Source organism: Tachypleus tridentatus, chromosome 2 (assembly GCF_004210375.1).
Source record: "Tachypleus tridentatus isolate NWPU-2018 chromosome 2, ASM421037v1, whole genome shotgun sequence".
Lineage (NCBI taxonomy): Eukaryota > Metazoa > Arthropoda > Merostomata > Xiphosura > Limulidae > Tachypleus > Tachypleus tridentatus.
Genome location: NC_134826.1, coordinates 131,023,421 through 131,040,277, shown reverse-complemented (window position 1 = coordinate 131,040,277; position 16,857 = coordinate 131,023,421). Strand labels below are relative to the sequence as shown.

The following is a 16,857-nucleotide window of genomic DNA, read 5'->3' as shown; positions in this document are numbered from 1 at the left end:
AGTTTTAACATAGTATGGACTTTAGTTTTGTACCTGGTTTTTGAATAAATTTGGTGTTGACTGGAATGTTGTGTTTTGTTATAAGTTTTTATCAAATGTTGATTATATTTTCGCTGATATCGGGAATATATGGTATGCAGCAGTGTAAAGTTTTGTAGTTTCTTGGGATTTGTTATTGTTTGTTTGTTGTTGATCTAGGTGTGTGTTTGTGTATAATTTTTTCAACGGTCTTGGGAGGAATTTGTAGATTTTGATAAAGTTTTGTTTTATTTTGTTGATTTCGTCGTTAATTGTATCTGGTGAACATAGTTTTGTGGCTGTGTTTATTTGTTTTCTTAATATGTTTTATTTCATGTGCTGAGTCCCAAGGAATGTATAGTCCAGTATGGGTGATTTTTCTGTGAATTTCTGTTTTGAACAATGTGTCGGTTCTTGTGATCTTCAGGTTGAGAAATACTGATTGCTTAGTGTGTTTTTTTTCTTGTTCACAGTTGAACTTAATATGTATAGCGTTAAAGCGGTTGAGAAAACTAAGTGTGTGTTCTGTGGATGTGAATCCAGCAACTGTATGGCCAACATATTTGTACCACTACAGTGGTGGGTGTAAGACTTTAGTAAATTGATCGCTTGAGATTCAATCTGTGTCATAAAAATGTTGGTTAGAACTGGTGACACGGGATTCCCCATACTTAGGTCATTTATCTGTAGGTAGTTTTGGTTATTGAACATAAAGTTAGTTTTAGTAGTAGTAAATTCTATAAGGGTTGCTAATTGATTGCTGGGGATGCGTATCAATGGGTTAGGGTCTTGGATCCAAAGTTCTAAATTTATCTTGTAGGTTTCGGTAGTTGGGACTTCTGTGAAGAGGGAGATTACCTCCAAACTGGCCATTAAGGCTTTATGGTTTATCTGATCAAAAACAGATATAAAGTTAAAAAAAGTCTTTGAAAAAGGGCTGATGTTACATATTTAGAAAATGCCCACGCTATATATTTATCAAGGTTGTACTTGAATGACTTATAGATCGATATAAGTGTCGTAGTGGACAATCGGGTATGTGAGGTTTGGGGATGCCGTATAGCTGTGACGTGCGTGAGTCGATCTTGCGTAGATAAGAATAAAGGTTTCCTGAGATTGTGTTGGTTATTTTTTAATTTGTAGTAGCATTCTGTTTAGTTGGTTTTCATGTATTTTTGTTGAATTCGTGTGTATTGGTTTAAATTTTTTGTATCTGATAAGATGTTCATTTTTTGAATGTACTCATATGTGTTCATTATAACTATAGCATTGCCTTTATATACTTTTAGAATTTTGATGTTGTTGTGTTGTGTTAGGTTGTTTATAGAATTAATATCTTGTCATTTGAGGTTGTTTTTAGCATTCTTTTCTGTGAAATTATATTGATGGTTTTGCATGAAAATTCTTTGAAAAAGTTGCTTAAGATACCGTTTTGAGGTGGAAATAGATGTGTTTCTTTGTGTACAGAACTTACCTACATGACGTCATTGTTAATTGTACACGCTAGTGCGATCCCAACGAAACTTGTATCAAGAGTACGAAATAAGGATTTTGCTTGAATGAACATACTCATCAAATTTAGGGTCTGAAATAATAGTCGTGGTGCCAGTGATATACAGAAAGAAGCTACCAAGGAGCTAGCTATATGGTACCGGTATATGCTAGAAGAAATTAATTTAATAGCGTTCCACAAATAAACTCCAATAAAAACAGTATTCAACGCAACATATCAAGTACTGTTGTCATTTCAAGGCCCAACAAACACAAAGAATTGTCAGCAGAACACAGAGTTCACCTAAAAGCTTTACCTGATGCTGGTTAAACTCTAACAAATTGCTGCACACTTGAAATGCTCTCCAAACACTGTCAAGTACACTCTAGATCATGAGACTGTGACAGATAAGTTTGAAAATATGAAAGGAAAAGAGAACACCTAATCTCAATGATACTGATGCTAAGTATATTTGTTTATACAGCTTTCGGGACTGAAGGAAGACTGTCACTGATCTCAAGTATAAGTTAAACGTGTCAGATCTCAAAAATGGAATATTGGGTTATGTAGCGGTTAAAAGCCTTTACTTCGATTTCCAAATATCGTTATGGACGGATGAGTCCAAGTTTGAAATATCTGGTTGAAAACATAGGTTGTACGTCTGATGGACGAAAGATGAAAGATATTTACCTCAATGCAAAGCACCTACTATGAAGCATGGGGGAAGCAGTGCATTGGTTTAGGTTGTTTTTCCCCGCTGAGGTAAGAGGAAATAGTTGCAAACTTGATGGAATAATGGACAAGTACCGCAGGGTACTAATCAATCATGGTATTCCCTCTGGTTTGTGTATTATTGGTAAAGGATTCTACTACCAAAAAGATAACGACCACAAACACCGATCCAACCTATGCAGAAGTTACTTAGCTAAGAAAAAAAACTATTGGAGTCATTCAAATAATGCAGTGGTCCCCACGGATCCCCGATCTTGATCCAATTGAGCAGATTTGGGATTTGATAGATGAACAACTTGACAAATCAAAAGTTACTTCTAAACAAACTTCATGGGAGGTTATAAGAGATATTTGGAGTAAACTCCCAAGGGACAATTTGATTAAATATGCTGTAACAATGTCTGAAAGACTGTCTGCAGTTATTGAAGCAAAAGGAGGACAAGGAAGATATATTAACTGTTTGCTAAAGTCAAGCACTTCCACCGAGTTTCTGTTGTTTTGAATAGGAAGATAAATAACATTTTGATGTTTCATCTGTGATTTACCTTCCACTGTTCTTTGAGAGCATCCTGAATATAATTTTTGACTTTGTTCTAACACCTTTTGCATAGTATTGTATTGTACAATAATTGTGCGGTTAATGGATAATGATACTTACAATAAAATACTGTGGTTAACAAGATTATTAAAAATTGACAACAGGAAATGAGATCTAAAAACAAATACAGAACGAGACAGGTAGCTTAAAGTGAAAATACAGAGTTATGTAAAGAAAGAAGCCTAAGGTTTGAGAGAAGATAAATACAATATCTTGAATTTAAAAACCTGTAAATAGAGATAGCAAATAAGGAAAACATACAATAATAGAGATATTGTGGACATTATTTCTCAAGCTACAAATCCCTATTCTGATTCGACGCTGATTGTTTCAATTACATTTTGTGGAGTATTTGTTTTTGAATTTCGCGCAAAGCTACTCGAGGGCTATCTGCGCTAGTCGCCCCTAACTTAGCAGTGTAAGACTAGAGGGAAGGCAGCTAGTCATCACCACCCACCGCCAACTCTTGGGCTTCTCTTTTACCAACGCATAGTGCAATTAACCGTCACATTATAACGCCTCCACGTCTGAAAAGGCGAGCATGTTTGGTGCAACCGGGATTCGAACCTGCGACCCCCGAATTACGAGTCGAACGCCTTAACACATTTGGCCTTGCCGGGCCTTTTGTGGAGTAAAAATAGGGATTTGTAGTTTGAGTAAATAATGTTTACAGTATATCCCTACTTGTATGTTTACAGTATATCCCTACTTGTATGTTTATCTTGTTTATTATCTCTAGTTATGTGCTTTTAAATTCACAATTTTTTTATTTATCTTGTGTTTCAAACCTCAAGCTTATTTGGTTACTTATTTTTACGACTGTATTTTCACTTTAAGCTAGCTATGTTGTTCTGTATTTTCACTTTAAGCTAGTTATGTTGTTCTGTATTTTCACTTTAAGCTAGCTATGTTGTTCTGTATTTTCACTTCAAGCTAGCTATGTTGTTCTGTATTTTCACTTCAAGCTAGTTATGTTGTTCTGTGTTCTGTATTTTCACTTCAAGCTAGTTATGTTGTTCTGTATTTTCACTTTAAGCTTGTTATGTTGTTCTGTATTTTCACTTCAAGCTAGTTATGTTGTTCTGTATTTTCACTTTAAGTTAGCTATGTTGTTCTGTATTTTCACTTTAAGTTAGCTATGTTGTTCTGTATTTTCACTTCAAGCTAGTTATGTTGTTCTGTATTTTCACTTCAAGCTAGTTATGTTGTTCTGTATTTTCACTTCAAGCTAGTTATGTTGTTCTGTATTTTCACTTTAAGCTAGTTATGTTGTTCTGTATTTTCACTTCAAGCTAGTTATGTTGTTCTGTATTTTCACTTTAAGCTAGTTATGTTGTTCTGTATTTTCACTTTAAGCTAGCTATGTTGTTCTGTATTTTCACTTTAAGCTAGCTATGTTGTTCTGTATTTTCACTTTAAGCTAGTTATGTTGTTCTGTATTTTCACTTTAAGCTAGCTATGTTCTGTATTTTCACTTTAAGCTAGCTATGTTGTTCTGTATTTTCACTTTAAGCTAGCTATGTTGTTCTGTATTTTCCTTACGATTCCTATTCCTCTTTCTAAATTCACAATTTGTAATAATTCTTAATATATATATATATATAGCTACTATATTTATATTCTGTAACTATATAGAGATCTATAAACATTGTACTGGAAGGTCCACTGAACTATACTACCAACATGCGTGAACTAGTTTTAAACATACAAGTAAATGCAATGCGTATTGACTAGTATTTGTATCTATACAAATACACATAGGCTTAAAAGGTTTTCAAAGTTTGAAATCCGTTTCTAATATTTCTTATAATTGTTGTATTCCACCCCCTCCTTTTCCCCCAAAATAAAAGTGAATTAAAACTGTTGAATGGTTTGGTTGTTTGTTTTGGATTTCGCGCAAAGCTACACGAGCGACGGGTATTTGCACTAGTTGTCCCTAATGTAGCAGTGAAAGACAAGAGGTAAGATCTATTGGACTATCAACGAATAGTGGCATCTACCGTAACATTATGACACCCTCACGGCTGAGAGTGTGAGCATGTTTGGTGGGACGGGTATTCGAACCCGCGATTTTCAAATTGCTAGTCATGCGCCCTAGCCACCTGGCCATGCCGAGGCCTGTCGAACAGAGAGTCAGTAACAACAGCTTCAGTTTCTGCGACTACGTATAACCAAACAGCTTGATTGATTGTGAGAAATGTAATGTTTTCAGAAATGAAAGTGTGAAGTGTTATCAGTTGCTAACGGGGCTCAAACCTTGAACTTGTCGGTATGTAAGCCCGCAACAGTCATCACGCTTATGATAACAGAGAAATCCGTATGTCAGGAACAAATAAGTGTAGAAGCGTCGAATTTGAGAAGAAATTCCACACCAGAGTGAATTAATTTTTCTCTGTCTTCGTATAATCCTGATGTAGGCACGTGTTTAATTGCGGTTGTTGTTGGGACGTACACAAGCTCAAACTGAATTACATTTACTCACGCTAATATTTAACAAATTGAAATTAATAGTTTCAAACGATGCTACGTTAGTGTTACAACGAGTAAAAAATCCTGGATTAAAATAGAATTTAATGATGGGATTTGAAGGTTAAATGGGATTATTAGTTATTCCCGCCAGCTGGATCAGTGACTTAATGTGGATTTTAACGCAGTTGTGGCAGTTGATGTTATAAATTAAAAAAAAGTCTTAAATAGGCAGTAGGCGCTTTATTACTTTTAAAAATGTTTTATTGCACATAAAACATACAATTTTTGTAGTAGTTATTATAATAATGAGGATTTTGTTTGAATGTGAGTGCATAGATGGCAGGGTACTTTGAGTCCGCTACTGATTTTGCGGTAACAGTTCTATTACTGTCGTGACTAGTTCTTTCAAGAAATTTCAGAAGTATGCTCGTCATAATAATGGTGGCCCCCATAGTGACACATTGGTATGTCTGCGGGCTCACACCGCTAAAAATCGGGTTTCAATACTCGTGTTGGGCAGATCACAGATATCCCTTCGTATACCTTTGTGATTAATACCAATCAATCAATCAGTCAGTAATGGTTAACAATGTATACTGAATGATGGTGGCTATAATTTAGAATTTTAATAAAAGCTGAGGTCAGTATGAAAAAAACCAGACTCGCGTGGTTGGACAATGAACAGGTTGTGCGTTAAGGCCAGAAACTCATGTTGAAACTTCCACGTTAAGTCACTCATGAATTATTTAGTTAAATTAAACTAATTCCTTAAGTTTTCTTATAGTTAAAATCATTAAGTGAGCAAGTAAAGGATATCATAATAAAAGAAGAATGTCCGGAACAATAACAAGTAAAGGACATTATAATAAAACAAGAATGTTCGGAACAAGTAAAGGATATCATAATAAAACAAGAATGTTCGGAACAAGTAAAGGATATCATAATAAAAGAAGAATGTCCGGAACAATAACAAGTAAAGGACATCATAATAAAACAAGAATGTTCGGAACAAGTAAAGGATATCATAATAAAAGAAGAATGTCCGGAACAATAACAAGTAAAGGACATCATAATAAAACAAGAATGTTCGGAACAAGTAAAGGATATCATAATAAAAGAAGAATGTCCGGAACAATAACAAGTAAAGGACATCATAATAAAACAAGAATGTTCGGAACAAGTAAAGGATATTATAATAAAACAAGAATGTTCGGAACAAGTAAAGGATATCATAATAAAAGAAGAATGTCCGGAACAATAACAAGTAAAGGATATTATAATAAAACAAGAATGTTCGAAACAAGTAAAGGATACCATAATAAAAGAAGAATGTCCGGAACAATAACAAGTAAAGGATATTATAATAAAACAAGAATGTTCGGAACAAGTAAAGGATATCATAATAAAAGAAGAATGTCCGGAACAATAACAAGTAAAGGATATTATAATAAAACAAGAATGTTCGAAACAAGTAAAGGATACCATAATAAAAGAAGAATGTCCGGAACAATAACAAGTAAAGGATATTATAATAAAACAAGAATGTTCGGAACAAGTAAAGGATATCATAATAAAAGAAGAATGTCCGGAACAAGTAAAGGATATTATAATAAAACAAGAATGTTCGGAACAAGTAAAGGATATTATAATAAAAGAAGAATGTCCGGAACAATAACAAGTAAAGGATATTATAATAAAACAAGAATGTTCGGAACAAGTAAAGGATATTATAATAAAACAAGAATGTTCGGAACAAGTAAAGGATATTATAATAAAAGAAGAATGTTCGGAACAAGTAAAGGATATCATAATAAAAGAAGAATGTCCGGAACAATAACAAGTAAAGGATATTATAATAAAACAAGAATGTTCGGAACAAGTAAAGGATATCATAATAAAAGAAGAATGTCCGGAACAATAACAAGTAAAGGATATCATAATAAAAGAAGAATGTCCGGAACAATAACAAGTAAAGGATATTATAATAAAACAAGAATGTTCGAAACAAGTAAAGGATATCATAATAAAAGAAGAATGTCCGGAACAATAACAAGTAAAGGATATCATAATAAAAGAAGAATGTCCGGAACAATAACAAGTAAAGGATATTATAATAAAACAAGAATGTTCGGAACAAGTAAAGGATACCATAATAAAAGAAGAATGTCCGGAACAATAACAAGTAAAGGATATTATAATAAAACAAGAATGTTCGGAACAAGTAAAGGATATCATAATAAAACAAGAATGTCCGGAACAATAACAAGTAAAGGATATTATAATAAAACAAGAATGTTCGGAACAAGTAAAGGATATCATAATAAAACAAGAATGTCCGGAACAAGAACAAGGGGTTCTTATCATCAATTTGTAAGTTTTTATTACCACGGATTTTTATCTTACAGCTATTAATTCGGGTGTTTTGGGCCTTTCGATTATTAAGTTTTAGAAAATTCTAACAATAAAATATGCGAATAAAACAACAGTATTCACGATAAAAATGGGATGAATAAAAAGAAGATGCAGAAACCTAGTTCTATCATTGTATCTTAAGCCTAATATTAATGAATCCGATAAAAGCGCCATTTTGTTTTCGCACACCGTATAATGTAATTGTGTTTCTACAAGATTAGGTGGTATTAGAGTTGAAGAAGTCGGACTGTATTTGAAGCACATTGTTTAATGTCATAAAAAATGATGCTTAAAAAAAAGGTGAAGAAGGATTATCAGTGACATGCAAGTTTTATCAAGAGTTTCTTATCACTACCGGGGTCCGGCATGGCCAGGTGTCAAGGCACTCAACTCGTAATCTGAGGGTCGCAGGTTCTAATCCCCGTCACACCAAACATCCTGCGTTATAATGTGACGGTCAATCCCATTATTCGTTGGTAAAAGAGTAGCCCAAGAGTTGGCGGTGGGTGGTGATGACTGTCGTCCCTCTATTGTTACACTGCTAAATTAGGGAAGGTTAGCGGAAATAGCCCTCGTGTAGCTTTGCGCGAAATTCAAAACAAACCAAACCAAACCAGTTATCAGTACCAGACAAAATGTATTAACATGAATATAGAAAAATGCGTTTCTTCTTTTGTTTTATGGACATTTTTATGGCTTACAGTAACTTACCTTTTTCCTTAACATCTGATAAGCTTTCAGAAGAATTTGTCTTTCCTCCTTCAAGAATACACCTGTCGTCGTTGGGTCGATTGGGATGCGACACAACCAGCTGGACATTTCCTTTGACTTGTTTCAAAATCCACGTGGCCTGAAGCATAGAAAACCGAAACAAAAAGTCGAACAAAATGAACCCAGTTTTCTTACTATTGAGTATAACATTTATTTTACATATATATTTATTTAAGTGTAATTAAACATTGCTCTATAACACACACGAAGACTTGAAATGTCTTATTTCATAGGAACTTTGTTAGCATAACGCCAGTAAGTAGTTTCTCTCTTGTTGTAAACTAGTCTTAACCTAAACTACATCTCAAGATAACAATATAATTTATGTGGTTTAAACTGCAAATCACTGTTTTAACAGGGCAGTTTGTAAATTGGTTTACACGTAACTTAAACGGCAACGAGATTCGAGTCCTTATGCTGTTAAAGATGTTAAATATTCATCCGTGTGGGTGAGAAGATTAAATGAAGACGTTTTCATTCTCTAAATAAAGAATTCTCTGGTAACATATATCATGGCATTTCATGTCTGTACATCTAAAACGTTCAATAGTTGTCATTTCCCGTCTTAGAAGACGGGATATCCTAGTCAGAGCAGCCAATAGAGATATATTACTGCTTTATATAAAAAATAGCAATATAATTCTCTACACTAATTAATCCAACTTTTCCAGACTCGTGTAAACACTTTGCCAACACCTCGTCCAGTGAATATTACAAAAGTTATAATACTTGAAGTGTAAAGGGTAATATATAACATGAAGAGACTAAAATGGAGTGTCAGAGTATTTTAACATGAAATATTTGATATGTTTTGAGGACATGCACACCAGTAGATGTGGTGACATTAGATCAATGTGTAGTCCCAAACCTTAATATGAACGATATATTTTAATGAAATTCGTTATTAGAAATAACGAAGGTGGAATAAAAGTTGCACAAGAAAACAAGAAATTTTCACTTACGGTTTCATAGTCTGTTCCAACCAGTTTTGTATCATTGACAGAAAGAATCATATCACCAACGGTTAGTCCAGCCTAGGATCATTGTTATAAATATATAGCACAATATGAAAACTCTAGTAGCGCACAATGATACAATAATTATGAATCTCGCTTTTAAACCATTAACCTTGGTGAAGTTATTCATAAGTTTTTAAACAATAATAAAAAAAAAACAATTCAGGAACGTGAACTGCTGCGCAAGCGTAATATGATTTAATAAACAACATGCTTATTTTTCGTTTTATTTCGCATAGCAACATTTGACAATAATAAAGTTAGTATTAGTCCTAAAATCAGAGGAAAGTTCTCTGTTGCGGTGATCTTCATTAATTCAATTAAGCCATTACATTTTTTATTGACGGATAGAAAATATAACTAATAGATGAAGACTTATGACACCAGTAATCCTAACAGGTTTAATGTTTATGAGTTGTGCTTTTTATGGTGTTTTCTCAACGTTGTTGTCTTATTCAAATTTCTGTTTGGTTTTTGATACATTATTGGTCAAAAGTAATTTTCCGATTATTTTTATTGGTTGCTGAGAAAAGAAATAGTGTGAAACTCTGAGACTGGCAACCAACTGAAGCAAAACTTCGCTTCTGCAGAAGGTAATAAAAAAAGAGAGGTAAAAAACAACAGAAATTTCTAAGTTAGTTTGAGCACCGAAACCTGGCCAAGCATTACGGGTTTGAAATCTGTAACAGATAATTCAAGATACACTGTAAACCAACTGCTGTCGAAGTGATTTGTTTCACAAGTATTAAGCCTAACTGGTATTTTCTTGGCTACAGTCATTACTCTAAGGAAGCCGTGTGAGAATCTATTATTCACGTGTCCTTAGTAACCTTTATTTACCGCCTTCTGAATTATAGTGATAGTTAGGCTGTCTCTACGACTCGACATTGAAATAAATTAGATGAAAATAATTGAAAATCACACACTGTCGAAAGTTTAAAACGTTGTTGTAACACTTAGTAAATAAGGTATCCCGATGTGCTTTAGCAGCTGTATCAAACAGAAGGTGGATTGTGCTGTTTTATGCGCATGCGTGTGGTATTACGTAATACATATCAGCTTTAAGACACTGTATGATGATCATGCTCAGTACAAGATTTCGAATGCTGAAAAGTATTAGGTTCTGAACAGCGAAATGTAAGGTTTGAAACGTATCTAAATCACGTCAATAATTTAATCTGTTTTTGAACTGAATTAATATAAGGAGCAGTTTTTTCGAAAATAATTCAAATCACGCTGTGGCCGAGAAATCAACAAGAAAAAGATAAATGACTATACGATGCTTAAGCCTCTTCTCACGAAACTGCTACTCATCTCCGTTTAAAGTCTCTTTTCGGAAAGATTTAAACCCATATAAAGCACGTATTATAGGTTTTGTACGACAAGCTGCCCAAGTAATAGACATGACTTTGTGTGATGCCACGTTCCCATCGGCTTGTCCTAACTTCTTTAAGGAGTTCGTCTGGTGTTATATCATCACGTTTTAGTTTCAGCCAAAGCTAGAGTTATTTTTAGCGCATATATTCAAAGGATATGATACAAAGTTTTTTGTTTTGTTTTTTTTACCAAACCAGGCAACATTTTCATAGGTCATATAGAACTGATTCTCCCCCGTTTGTATGACTACTCTAGACTGAAAAGTTTCCCCTCATGACTGGCACAACGGCTTGTCTGCGGATTCACACCGCTAGAAATCGGGTTTAGATACTGGTGGTGGGCAGAGCACAGACAGCCCACTGTGTAGCTCTGTGCTTAATTCCAAACAAATAAACAAACGTAACTGAAAAACGAGATTAACATCCACAATTTGAACAAACACCTCTACCTCTACTCGCAGCTAAAAGTGCATATTGTGTTTAGTGGCGTAATGCGGTTCGAACGATGTACCTTCTATTCAGCGACTAATCACTAGTCCACGCCCATTTTCATTTACCCTGAAAACCATAAAATAGGATCTGAAATAGAAATTTTATTGTGGCGTAAGATTTAATAATTTACTCACGAATACTGTGATTGAGCATCTTATGGACAACAATTCAATATAATTAAAAACGATAGCATTGTGTCGCTCAGTCTCGTGACATATATCACTTCACATTGTTGCAGGACATAATCAAAAACGATAGCGCTGTGTCACTCAGTCTCGTGACATATATCACTTCACATTGTTACAGGACATAATCAAAAACGATAGCGCTGTGTCACTCAGTCTCGTGATATATTATGCCACTTCACATTGTAACATGACATAATTAAAAACGATAATGTTGTGTCACTCAGTCTCGTGACATATATCACTTCACATTGTTACAGGACATAATTAAAAACGATAGTGTTGCGTCGCTCAGTCTCGTGATATATTATGCCACTATAAATTGTAACAGGACATAATTAAAAACGATAGCGCTGTGTCGCTCAGTCTCGTGACATATATCACTTCACATTGTTACAGGACATAATTAAAAACGATAGTGTTGTGTCGCTCAATCTCGTGATATATTACGCCACTTCACATTGTCACAGGTAATGGATGTTTTACACACTACACTACTACGAGATAACGGTGTTGATAATATGACGGTTTATGGATCATATGTCTTATTGGAAACATTACGAACATATTTAGAATCAATTATAATTTTTTGTTAGATATTTAATCTTTATTGTACATCATTATTAACACAGCCCCAGAGAAAGCATTGTTATGTTTACTAGTTAACTACTAACCGCCGTGTAATTCTTTCAGTAAATTAGCAATAAGATTTTTTAGTAAATTGATTAAAATGTTTATTAACTTCAGTTGAAAGGGGCCAATCTATTTCTAACTTTCTGAAATTATTATTATTACGTTAAGACCGTCTGTTCTAACTCAGTCTATGTGTGTTTTTGTGTTTTTCTTTTAGCAAAGCCATATCGGGCTATCTGCTGAGCCCACCGAGGGAATCGAACCCCTGATTTTAGCGTTGTAAATACGAAGACATACCGCTGTAATAGCGGTGGGGCTAACTCAGTCTACCTTGGGCTATTTTGAAACGTATTGCTTTGAAGGAAAAACCATTTTCATGTGTTTATATAACGTAATTACGAAGCAATGAACTAACCTCACAGGTTTCGTCAGTTTGTTTCTATACTGCTATAACTTAAGGCTGAATAATACATAATAGAAATATCAAATATAATCGGTTTATAGGAAAATTTACCCGAAAAGAAGAATAGCAAAACTGACATGCCTTCATCATCTTTAACTTCTTAAATCAATGATGTATCCACTTCTAAAAACCGAGTTTTCCTAAAGACACAAACATCTAATTAAAATGGAGGGCTTATAATTCTCTTATTTTTGTCAGAGACAGCATAAACACATAACATTTCATTACCCCAAGACCTTATAAGTTGTTCGGAACAAACCTGGTATGCAGGACTTCCTTCTTGAATGTCAGAAACGAATATTCCTTGTCCTGCTTCTGCATGTTTTCCCTCGATGATCATTATTCCCAGGCCATGGTTACCCTGAAGCAAACAACGTAGAGAGTTACTTAATACTTTGACTCCAGTTCGAAGGTATGATAGAATAACAAAGCTTCGGGTATACAATTAAGTAGCTCCGTAGACTATTCTATCTTTCTATAAGTATCCCTTTTTTTGTTGGAGTTAATTTGAATTTTAGAAACTTAAGAACCAAAAAGGAAATATAATAGCTGTATAATGGTTGATTAGGTAAACGAAACAGGATTCCCGTCGCCAAAAAAAAAAAAAAAATTACAGGGAAGTAAAACTATTAAATAATTAAATGAGTTTCCTTAAAATCACATTTCAGTCGAAAGACTCTACACTAATGCCTCTGGAAATTTCGAAAACAGTGATAAATTATTTATGTGAATCTAACGCTGGCGTGTTTCTTTTCTTTCGAGCCTGATATACAACGTATGGGGGCGATCGAAGTGTATCAACAAAAGTTGGCTGCATCGTAGACTTATGCCACTTGCAAGTGCTGTTAAGATAACTGTTAAAGATGAAAACTAATTTTATGTGACAGATGAGATAATAGGACATGTAAGTAAAATGTCCCTTTTCATCAATCAATTTAATGCAAAGACAAAAAAAATCAGCAAAATTACGTTACTTTGAACAACAGAATAAATTACTTATCATGAGAAAAATTAAGTCTATTTCTCGAATGTCAGATTCATTTATTTTACCTTTTTAATACAGAGGGTCCTGACGTCTTTGTATTTATCACAATTCTTTTCGGTATTCTGTAAAAACAACAACAACAGAAAGATGAATGTTAACACAATTTGTGTGATTTCTTTTTAGGTGAAACCGAGGGATTTATTCAGTGGTTGCATCAATTCAACTATTATTATAAAAGGAGAGGAACATTTAAATTTTGTTATGAGGATGATATGGTGTTAACAGTTACAATTTATTGCATTTGCACGATCTCTCTACCTATCTATCGATTCATCTAGTTAACACTACACAAAATATTCACGACATTAAAGCGATTTCTCTTTAGATTTATCCTTTTCTGTTTCTTTGTTTTGTTATTTTTTAATTTCGCGCAAAGCTACTCGAGGGCTATCTGTGCTAGCCGTCCCTAATTTACCAGTGTAAGACTTGAGGGAAGGAAGCTAGTCATCACCACCCACCGCCAACTCTTGGGCTACTCTTTTACCAACGAATAGTGGGATTGACTGTCACATTATAACGCCCCAACGGCTGAAAGGGCGAATATGTTTAGTACGATCGGGATTCGAACCCTCGACCCTCAGATTACGAGTCGAACGCCTTAACACGCTTGGCCTATCCTTCTCTGAAAATAAATCTTAAGTGAGATGATGGACACTTTCTTTATTCGTGGTGATGAATTATTTGAGTGGTGACTGTAAAGGTCGTTATGGAGCTAAAATACTGTAATTGAATACGACTCCATTGTAGAATTCTGCTCGTTAGTATTTTGTTGATGTTATGTGATTCTGCTAAGGTGTAATAAAGATTTCATTGGGATGCCTTTAACACATCCTGGGTTCTGTGTAAATAGCCGATCTTGTCTTTTCAACCTTATCTAGTTATGCATGATTTAAAATGATCATTGGCAATACATAACTCGGGATACGACTTCGATACAGCATAAGCAGGTAATGTTCTTCAGCTCTGGCGCTATCCAGGTAATAAATAGTGTGATGCTACAGAATTTTCAAGATGGCGATATTCACTATTCTTAATGACACTGGAAACAAAGGAATATGGATCATTTTGGAGCGCCAGGATCATCCAGAATGAGACTTGCAACAACTAGTACTTCAGTCATGTTAAGTAAAGAGCGACATTTTCTAACAGTCGAGAATCAATGAAGCCAAAAGTCAGTGGTAAAAGTGGTGCACGTGTCCCAGGCAAGAGTATGTACCACAAACAAGCAGGGTCTTCATCTGAAAGCGAAGTCAACAGAATATGGGCTCTCCATACCTCGTATTTAACCACTAATACCTCAAGCAGCTGTATAAATAAACTAATATTCAAGACAATACTGGTCAAGTCGCCGTATGTAATGCCAGTGGATTTCTATAATATCGGATTGTTGAAATGGACAAAGTGATCGTCCTTGGCTGACTAGTATGCCACGTAGATTTTGTGCTCAATGTAAAGTTTATATTAAAGTTGGTGATAAAGCCCTTCATTGCTCTGGTGAGTGTCAAAAATGGTATCATTTAAGATGTAAGAACTTAACTGAACAGGATTTGGAATATTTAAATGAAATTGGGAAAAGTTATGAATGTGATTTTTGTATGAGAAAAAGAAAGTTAAGCCTAAATAGTGAAACTCCATTAAGAAGGACTGTGTCCATTTCGTTAGAGGGGGGAGACAGTTAATCTTGTTGAGAATAGTGAGCTTGATTTAAATATGGGGGGAGGCAGATATGAAGTGGCTTAAGACAAAAGTTACTGAAATTTTGTCAAGACTTGATGACTTTCACTTAATTAAAGTAAAGGTCGAAGAATTAGTGACTTCCTTTCAATATTATTCAGAGAAGGTAGAAACTATGAGTGAGGATATCACAACTTTGAGAGCTGAAGTTAAGGAGTGTAAACAGGAAAATAAAACATTAAAGCATGAAAATGAAGAATTGTGGAAGGAGATGGCAAGTTTTCGGAGGAAGATGTGTGAAGCGGAACAATATTCTTATAACTATAATGTTTTGATTGGAGGTATTCCAGAGAAGCCTGATGAGAATTTGCAAGAAGTTGTTGAGAAGATTACAACTACTTTTGGGGTTGACTGTGCTCCTACAGATATTGACACTGTTCATCGTATAGGAAAGAAAACAACTGAAAATAAGAGTCCGAGACAGATTGTTGTTAAGTTTTGTCGTAAGCAAATTAAATTTGATCTGCTTAAACTTAAGAAAACTAAATTTCGCTCTCTTAATACTAATGATATTAAGGTCTGTAATGAATCTTATCCAGTTTATGTTAACGAACATCTCTCCCCATATTATCGTGATATTTTCATGCAAGCAAAACGAAAACAGAAAGATCTTGGCTATAAATTTCTTTGGGTATCGAATGGTAATATTCTTATTAGGAAATCAGAAACTACTCAGCCCATTGTTTTACGTTGCTTGATTGATCTTAATAATTTATAAATACTGCAATGGCTGATGATTTTGATGATATTGTTGGTGTTACACCAACTTTGTCTTCTCTTTCTGATTTACCAAATGTTTTTCTGTTGGTCATTTAAACTTAATACATGTTAATATTCGAAGTCTTACTCAAAATTTTGACCAATTTCTTGTTTTTTTACAATCAAGCGTTGTTAAATTTCATATAATAGCTTTTTCTGAAACTTGGTTTGTTGAGGATGGATTTGTTTCCTTTTCGATTCCAGGTTACTCCTTTTATTCTTCATCTTCTGGTCTAAATAAGGCTAGTGGAGTGGCAGTTTTGTTAAATTTGAGATACTGACTATGATAAAAGAAGTGCAGTACATTAAGTCTGATGCTTTAATTTTATTTTGTATGATTCAAAATAAGAAATTTAATCTCTTTGTTGTTTATCGATCTCCTAGATTGCCTGTATTGAAATTTATTGATGAGCTTTCATTAGAATTGAATTTATACAAATATGATATTAATATACTTGTTGGTGATTTTAATATAGATGTTTTGGCATTTGATGATGTTTGTTATAAAATGCATATTTTAAGTTTTTGTCTGAGAACAATCTTCGTATTATTATTTCTTCTCCTACACGGATAACCAATGTTACTAATTCTTGTATTGATCATTTTTTTAATTAGTGGAAATACTATTAAAATTGTTATTCTTATATTGTTGAGAGTTTTTT

At 34.1% G+C, this 16,857-nt stretch overlaps 1 pseudogene across 1 annotated transcript in view; it reads right to left on the bottom strand.

Moving 5' to 3' along the window:
* The window catches only part of LOC143245107 (uncharacterized), a 158,019-nt pseudogene that overhangs the window by 29,534 nt on the left and 111,628 nt on the right, over nucleotides 1-16,857 (bottom strand). Inside the window, exons 13-16 of the transcript XR_013025470.1 lie at nucleotides 13,708-13,764; nucleotides 12,917-13,018; nucleotides 9,455-9,526; nucleotides 8,433-8,571 (exon numbers count right to left, since the gene is read on the bottom strand). The product of XR_013025470.1 is annotated as an uncharacterized LOC143245107 (transcript). The remainder of the gene's footprint in view (nucleotides 1-8,432; nucleotides 8,572-9,454; nucleotides 9,527-12,916; nucleotides 13,019-13,707; nucleotides 13,765-16,857) is intronic.